This window comes from Chiloscyllium plagiosum, unplaced genomic scaffold, assembly GCF_037043375.1.
Source record: "Chiloscyllium plagiosum isolate Xiang-an unplaced genomic scaffold, Cpla_swu_hap1 HiC_scaffold_26, whole genome shotgun sequence".
Lineage (NCBI taxonomy): Eukaryota > Metazoa > Chordata > Chondrichthyes > Orectolobiformes > Hemiscylliidae > Chiloscyllium > Chiloscyllium plagiosum.
In genome coordinates this window covers 21,417,125-21,426,111 of record NW_028270164.1, presented here as the reverse complement: position 1 = coordinate 21,426,111, position 8,987 = coordinate 21,417,125, and positions in this window count along the sequence as shown.

The following is an 8,987-nucleotide window of genomic DNA, read 5'->3' as shown; positions in this document are numbered from 1 at the left end:
AGATAATTTTCTGTTCTCTTAATCTCTGCTAAAAACCAACTTTGTCTCCACTCATCTCATTCAGATCTGATATACTCATGATGCATAAATTTAACACAAACAGTAGTCATTTAAGGATGCTACATTTAATGAAACCAATGAAAAATATTTCAGAACTCATATTTGAGTATTTTTGATGATGTGGGATTTGACTCATTTCCCTCTTCTGCTACCATGTGCAACTGAAACAAGGAGTAAAATAGCAAAAAAGATCCTCTTTTATGAATAACTTATTTAAAGCCAGAGAATATCATTGCTAAATGTTTACTTGATATACACATGCACGCTTTATTTATTTAGTCATTTTTGTCACGTGAGCATTATTGACATCGCCAACCTTTGTTGCTCACCCCTTGTTGCCCTAATGAAGGTGCTGCTCTTTCTGAACTGTTACAGAATGAGAGTTTAAAGTGCTATTAGTGAGGGAGTTCCAGGATTTTGGTCCAGTTATGAAGGAGAAATAATGATATATTTCCCAGTCAAGGTGATATTTGGCTTGTTGGGAATGTGTGGAGGAGATGGTGTCCCTAAGTGCCTGAAATCCTTATTTTCTAAAGTTATTGAGTTTGTGTTTTTGGAAGCCACTGTCAAAGAAGCTGGGGTGAATGCTGCAGTGTATCTTGTAGGCAGTATACATGACAGCTGTTTTGTGCATGTGGTAGAGGGAGTGAACATTTAAGGTGATGGATGGATTGCCAATTAAAAACTATGTGGTCAAGTGACCACAGGCACAAAATAGGAGAAGTTGGCCAAATCAAATTAAACAGCAGCCAGTGGTTATTAGCAACAGAGAACAGTGGAAATCTAAGAGGTCACAAAAACTCATGGGGAGCATCCAGTTACAACCAGCCTAAGGTTGTGTATTGGAGAATTTTCAATCAGACTTTCTGGCACCATAACTTCCTATCAGAGCCTGAGGACATGCACTTTACACCTCACCAATATGGCAACAGTAGCTCAACCCCTTTGGATGCTTGAACCATGCTTATGACCCATTGTTCTGTAACCTTTGAACAATCAGGAAGGTCTGGGGGAGGGGGTGGAATTTTAAAAAAAAAACCTGGAGCCCTCAGTCAGCAGGGACTCACAACAGGACTTGTGACAGAAGATTGCATGCTAACCCAACAAGGTCCAGGGAAAGTATGCCCTGACTACAAGACCCACCATCGTGGAAGACTGCCAGTTCTATGTTGGAGAGGAAGGAGATTCCAACGACCTAAGTCAAAAACGTGGATTGCTGTGAATGATATCTTTCTCAAATTGATAAAGATTAAATATTACGGAATTTGGGAAGTGCTCACAAGGTGTTTTTAGTAAAGAATATTTTGTTAATAAAATTGAGTTGAACTGCAAACCAAATTCTGTGTCCCTTTGTCCGCCCCACTGACTTGAGCACTTGGCTAAAGTGTTTTTAATACGTAAACTGGTCAAAGTGTCCAAAACGCAGATAATAAATCTCCTTTGCACTGGATGGTTGTTGGGCTTCTCAACTGCTATTGGAACTGGTTTGGCAAGCCACTGAGTTGCATTCAGGATGGTAGGTTGCCATGACCACCTCCAGGGTAATTAGGGCTGGTCATTAAATATTGGACTTGTATATTATTGAATTAAAGACATATCATACAAGCACTGCACTTTCCAACAGCTATTGCAGCAGAGAGGAAATCAAACTTTAATTATGACCAACAATTGCCATGGTGAAGTGAAAACGAGTCAGAAATGTTTCAATTCCTCTTTCGTTATGACAGCTGATGAAAATGCAACAAGCTACTCTGCACAGTCTTGTATCTACTTACTGCTATGATAAATTTCAAGAAATAGTTGAAGGTGCTTAATCGTGCAAAGACTATGGGCCCTGATTACATTGATTAGAAGTAAATATTTGTGCTCCAGAACTTGCTGCACCCCTAGCCAAGCTTTCAAGTACAGATGTAACGCATTGGTGTTTACCTGACAATGTGGAAAACTGCTCAGTTGTGTCCTGTACACAAGAGGCAGAGCAAATCCAACTTGGCCAACTACCAGCCAATCAATTTCTGATGAAACGTTTTTGCCCGAAACATCGATTTTCCTGCTTCTCAGATGCTGCCTGACCTGCTGTGCTTTTCCAGCACCACTCTAACCTTGACTCTAATCTCCAGCATCTGCAGAACCCACTTCCACCTACCAGCCAATCAGTCTACTCTGGATGATCAGTAAAGTGATGGAAGGTGTCATCAATGGTGCTATCAAGCTGTTCTGCAATAACCTGCTCAGTGACACCCAGTTTGGATTCTACCAGGGTCACTCAGCTCCTGCATTCATTACAGCCTTGATTCAAACATGGACAGAACAGCTGAATTCCAGAGTTGAGGTGAGAGTGACATGTATTTGGCCAAGTATGGTATCAAGGACCCCTATCAAAACTGGATTCAATGGGAATTGATGATTGGTTCAATACCTGGCACAAAGTAAGATGGTTGTGATTGTTGGGGATCAGTCATCCCAGCTTCAGGAAATTTAGAGTCATACAGATGTACAGCATGGAAACAGACCCTTTGGTCCAACCTGTCCATGCCGACCAGATATCCCAACCCAATCTAGTCCCATCTGCCAGCACCCGGCCCATATCCCTCCAAACCCTTCCTATTCATATACGCATCTAAATGCCTCTTAAATGTTGCAATTGTAACAGCCTCCACCACTTTTTCTGGCAGCTCATTCCATACATGTACCACCCTCTGTGTGAAAAAGTTGCCCCTTAGGTCTCTTTTATATTTTTCCCCTCTCACTCTAAACCAATGCCCTCTAGTTCTGGACTCCCTGACCCAAGGGTAAAGACTTTGTCTATTTACCCTACCCATGCTCCTCATAATTTTGTAAAGCTCTATAAGGTCATCCCTCAGCCTCCGATGCTCCAGGGAAAACAGCCCCAGCCTGTTCAGCCTCTCCCTGTAGCTCAACTCCTCCAAACCTGGCAACATCCTTGTAACTCTTTTCTGAACCCTTTCAAGTTTCACAACATCTTTCCGATAGGAAGGAGACCCTTAGGTAGTATCTTAGGCCCAACCAACTTACAGCTGCTTTCCTCCATCACAAAGTCAAAGAACTGGGATGTTCATCAATGATTCAAGATCAATATTTACAGAGAGAGAACTAAATTAAATAATAAGTAATTTGCAACACTATCTCTCATTCTCATAACTGATCTAAATACGAGTGATAGGACTGCAGATGCTGGAGATCAGAGTCGAGAATGTGGTGCTGGAAAAGCACAGGTCAGGCAGCATCCAAGGTGCAGGAGATCAACATGATGTTTTGGACAATAGCCCTTCATCAGGAATAAAGCTTGTGGGCCGGATGGGCTGAGAGATAAACGGGAGGGGATTTGTGGCTGGAGAGAAGGTAGATGGGAATCTGATAGGTAGGTAAAGGTGCGGATGGAAATGATAGGTCAGAGGAGAGGGTGGGGCAGATGGGCAGGAACAAAGGAAGATGGACAGGTAGGACCGGTCAAAGGTGCGATGTTGAGTTGGAGGCTTGGGACTGGGATAATGTGGGAGGAGGGAAAATGAGGAGACTAGTGAAATCCACATTGATCCCGTATGGTTGCAGGGTCCCAAGGCAGAATATAAGGCGTTCTTCCTCCAGGCGTCGGGTGGTAAGGGTTTAACGATGGAGGAGGCCCATGACCTGCATGTCCTTGGTGGAGTGGGAGGGGGAATTAAAATGTTTAGCCACAGGTGATTGGGTTGGATGGTGCTGGTGTCCCAGAAATGTTATCTGAAATGATCCACGAGTTGGTGTCCTGTCTCCCTGATGCAGAGGAGACCATGTCGGGTGCAATGGATACAGTAGAGTACGTGCATGGAAGTACAGGTAAATTTCTGTTGGATGTGGAAAGGTCCTTTAGGGACTTGGATGGAGGTGAAGGGGGAGGTGTGGGCGCAGGCGTATTGAGAGTCAAGATTGTTGTGCTGGAAAAGCAAGGCAGGCCAGGCAGCATCTGAGGAGGAGGGGGATTGACGTGACACTTTGGGCATAAGCCCTTCATCTGGAATAAGGCTTGTTGGCCAGGGGGCTGAGAGATAAATGGGAGGGGGTGGGGCCACTTTCTGCGATGGCAGGGGAAGGTGCCGGAGGTGGAGCGTGGGCTTGTAGGGGGGGGGGGGGGTAGGGTGGCGTGGATCTGACGAAGGAGTCATGGAGGGAACGGTCTCTCCGGAATGCAGATAGGGGTGGGGAAGGAAATATATCCCTAGTGGTGGGATCTATTTGCAGATGACAGAAATGGCGGAGGATGATACGATGTATGCGGAGGTTGGTGGGGTAGAAGGTGAGGACCGGGGGAGTTCTGTCCCTGTTCTGATTGGAGTGGTGGGGTTCAAGGGTGGAGGAGCGGAAAGTGGAGGATATGCACTGGAGGGCATCGTGGGGTACATGGGAGGGGAAATTGTGGTCTCCTGGGATGAAGAAGAAGGCAATTTGAGATGTTCCATGGTGGAATTACAGCTGTTTTCCTCCATCACAAAGTCAGAAGTGGAATGTTCATCAATGATTCAAGATCAATATTTACAGAGAGAGAACTAAAATAATGGGTAATTTGCAACATAGTCTGTCATTCACATAACCGCTCTTATGGAGGTTGAACAGTTCATGAAATTCACGAACACCAATCATCCTGACCTCAAATTCACCTGGACCATCACAGATACCTCCCTCCCTTTCCTGGACCTCTCCATCTCCATCTCCATCTCCAGCAACCAAATAGACATGGACGTTTACTACAAACTGAACAGCTCCCACAGCTACCTGGACTACACCTCCTCCCAACCTTGTAAAAACACAATCTCTTATTTGCAATTCCTCCGCCTCTGCTGCATGTTCTCCCAGGAGGATCAATTCCTCCATAGAACATCCCAGATGGCCTCCTTCTTCAAAGACCACAATTTCCTCTCCCACATGGTTGACAATGCTCTCCAGGCGTCCTATCTAAACTTCCCTCTGGCCCCACCCCCTCCCATTTATCTCTCAGCCCCCTGGCCAACAAGCCTTATTCCAGATGAAGGGCTTATGCCCAAAGTGTCACGTCAATTCCCCTGCTCCTCAGATGCTGCCTGACCTGCCTTGCTTTTCCAGCACAACAATCTTGACTCTCAATACGCCTGATGCCCATTAACTATTAGAGTGTTATTCTGATCTTCTACAATTAAATATCTGTAACTTAATAATTAGTTCTGCACAGGGAACATTTTCAAATCAGCTGCCACACGTTTTAATAGAAAAATAGTTATTTGATGCAAAATTGAGGGAAAAAAGTTTAATTTCTCTCAAGAACAATGACTTTCATTTACATAGCATCTTTAATGCAGAAAGTGGTACAAGGCACTGAGTGAGGAATAAGAGTGGTGGACTAAATAGTGGAATAAACATCAAGCCAAGTAGAATGTTATGACAAAATGCCTTAGTCTTGTTTTGGTTAGATATTTGCTGTCTAATCATTAAGAGTCGAAAAGAAAATTAATTCAACAATGTAAGCTACATTTCAGATTTAAATAATTTAAATTGTAATAATATGTTATATTTGTATCCTGTTTACAGAATGTATTAGAATAGACAAAAAAAGGTAAGGGCAATTCAACCGCAACACTTAGAAACAGGTCCAGTCAGAAACTATGTCGGATATCCTTACATTAGAATAGTGATACACTTCAACATGTTTCATTGACTGGGAAGTTCTGTGGAATATTTTGAGGCTTTTTAAGTGGAATATGAATGCCAGCTATTTATTTCTGTTTTCCTTTTTTATTAGTTGGAAATAAAATTGTATTCGTAAAAAATAGACTGTACAATGTAAGATATATAAATTCTAAAAATTCTATTGCTCTTTGGAACATTGAAAGTATACCAAATGTGGCTCTCAATATCTTTCTTACTATTTATGAGTTCAAGGTCTGTTCCTTAAGCAAGGAGTTTTTTTTAAGATAAAAAGCAGTGAACATTTGAAACTTCATGGAAGCTTAACAAGTATATTATTTGAATTGGTGTACTTCTTTTCTGTTGCTTTTGCCAGTTGAAACTTAAAATGGAATGTATATTTGTAAGTATTGTCATAGAGACAGAACAAACATTCTATATACCCTTGTCTTCAGTGAAAGTGGTTCCTGAGTTCAGGGAGCAGTATTGCTGGTAACTAGGGTAGTTGCAATGATTGTTATATATTTCTCTTTCATCATACTTTTCTTCCTATTTATTTATAAAGTTCATCAGTTCCAACAAAAGATGTTGCAGAGGCAGCAAAATTACAAATCAAGTAAGATTTAAAAAATGTAGGAATTTGAAAATAGGAATTGAACAAAATTCAGAACTGAAAGTCACAGAAACAAGAAATTTACTACTAAATGCCATCAGCGCGAGGGATATACCATTGTGTCGGTGAATAACGAGTCTCTAAGATGCAAATAATTCGACAAAACTATTCAAATTCTCAAGATGTAATGATGTAAAGCTGGATAAGGGCTCAGAAAAATATCCACTAAGAATGAAGAAAGAAACTCATGAAAAATGAGAAGAGATTGAACCAAAAATCTACTTGTAAAACCACAAACATAAGGAAGTGCTGAAAAAGAGGAGAATTGTGTTTTCAGAATGTTGAAACAATGAAGAATATTTTATCATACTAATTTGACCTTTTCTGCTGACATGGGTTTCTATAGACAGTTTCCTCTTCAATCAGTAGGCAGGGAGATGATGTAATGCCACTGATGAAATTTGTTTGAAAATGGCACAAATGAGGGACTAGATTATGCTGCAACGTTCTTGTTTCTTCACTTTGCTGAGATGGTTGAAAAATTTGTATCATTACTCTTTATGGTGTTGATTCACTTCACATTACAGATATTACCTGGGATTTCTACAGAAAACAAAACAGCATTTTTTATAAAATGTTACCTGAGCTTCACCTTAATCTCATTTTTAGTGGGTTTCATCACGTAACATAATTAGTTTTTCAAAAAGATCATAATTCTAAGTTCTGATTGTGTAAAGGCATTATTTCCTTTAACTTTTAGTATAAGCATGCCTGAATTGAAAGGTAACACTGAATTTAGAGACACCTTTAAAAGTGGTTAAAAAAATCAAATGGAGCATTTGTGTGATATTTGATTTCCTGTGAAGTTGTTTACCCATTTCTGTCTCATGCTATTAACATTGACTACCTGTGAATGTGGAGTTTGAATTAAACTCACATTGAACTCAGCAGAATCAAACCGTGGTATTTCCTCACTCCTTTAAATTTGTCTTCAACCTAAACCCAAGGTTCTCCCAGATTGGTTATGTTCTTATTATTTTCTACAACTTTGATTATTTCCTTAGCCTTGTTCTAGATGACTAAATAACAGAAATAAAGTGTGGGAGTGCTAAGTAACATGCTCACTTTGCAAGACTCAACAAACTGTCCGATCCAAAAACAAGTGGTGTTGAAATTTAACAAGAATTCTTTGAAAATATGAGTTAAAATGTGCAGATTCCAAAATTAAATGCCAGGGTTTTCAGATAGAATCTGAAAACACAGAAGGCCGTTCAGCATATCATGCCTGTGCTCATATGTTTTAAGACTCCTGCACATACATGATAATTTCTCCCATTCCTCTTGTTGCTTGACTAGATATTTGCTGCAGTTACTGTCACAGTTCCTTCCAAAGATTTCGCTTCCTTGTGAAGATATGAAATGTGTGGTTATATTTGTATGGAGCCAGATTTATAGGACAATTATGTTCCCATTTGGTCGATATCAATTTGATAACATCTAACGCCAGTTTGGATCTGACCTGAATAGGTTTAACTTGATTACAACTGCAAGGTGATTATAGCCAACCAGAAAACTCAATGGCAATTAAGGGAGAAAATTGATTAAATAGACTTAACAATTCTATCATCTTGTAATCATTGTTATTTACATATTTTTTGTAAATTAAAAAGTGACATTTAATAAGTTACTATGCGCATGTTAGTATGATAGGGACTTACTTACATTATTGCATCCCTTGGTATTTATGGCCATGTCTACCATTGCAACTCCAGCTATCAAAGTACTTCAATAAATAACTAAATTTGTAAAAGAGTTTTAAGCTCTCACATTCCAATGAAATCAGGACATGTGAAAGTCACAGTACATGGCCATTGGCAGGAGACCAACAGGAGAAGATCCCAACTAAGATCAGGGACAGTGCTAATGAAACTCGATATGAGAAAAAAGCCCATGAAACAGTGACTCAAGAAATTTGGTTCAGTATGCCGAAGGAGTGGACTGATTTGAAATTAAACTAAATTCAGGAGTGTTCCAAGAATATTCTGCTGTTTAGTCATTGTTTGTGCTGCAAATGCATAATAAATCATTTACAGAGTGTTTGTTTTGCTCAAATGGTGTAAAGGGTAAACACAAAACCTTGTTTGGAGCTGAGCCTCAATCATCAGCAATGATACAGCTCCAGTCCCTGGGCTTAGTAGAGTTAGTAGATCTAAGCCAGGGTGGCTTTCATGGTTTTTAGATCTGGAATATAAAAGAGCTGGGGAAATACGTTTTCATTCCTCCTCCTGATTGTAAAGACAGAACTTCCAATGGAAACTGAAATTGGTATGAACTTTGGGTAATGACAATATTCTCGAATCATTGAGTCTTAGAGATGTACAGCACAGAAACAAACCCTTTGGTCCAACACATCTATGCTGACCAAATAGTCCCATTTGCCAGCACTTGCCCCATATCCCTCTAAATCCTTCCTATTCATATACCCATCCAGATACCTTTTAAATGTTGTAACTGTACCGTCTCCACCACTTCCTCTGGCAGTTCATTCCATATACACACCACCTTCTGCATGAAAAAGTTGCCCCTTTTAAATCTTTTCCCTCTAACCCTCAGCCTATGCCCTCTAGTTCTGGACTCCCCCACCCCAGGGAAAAGACTT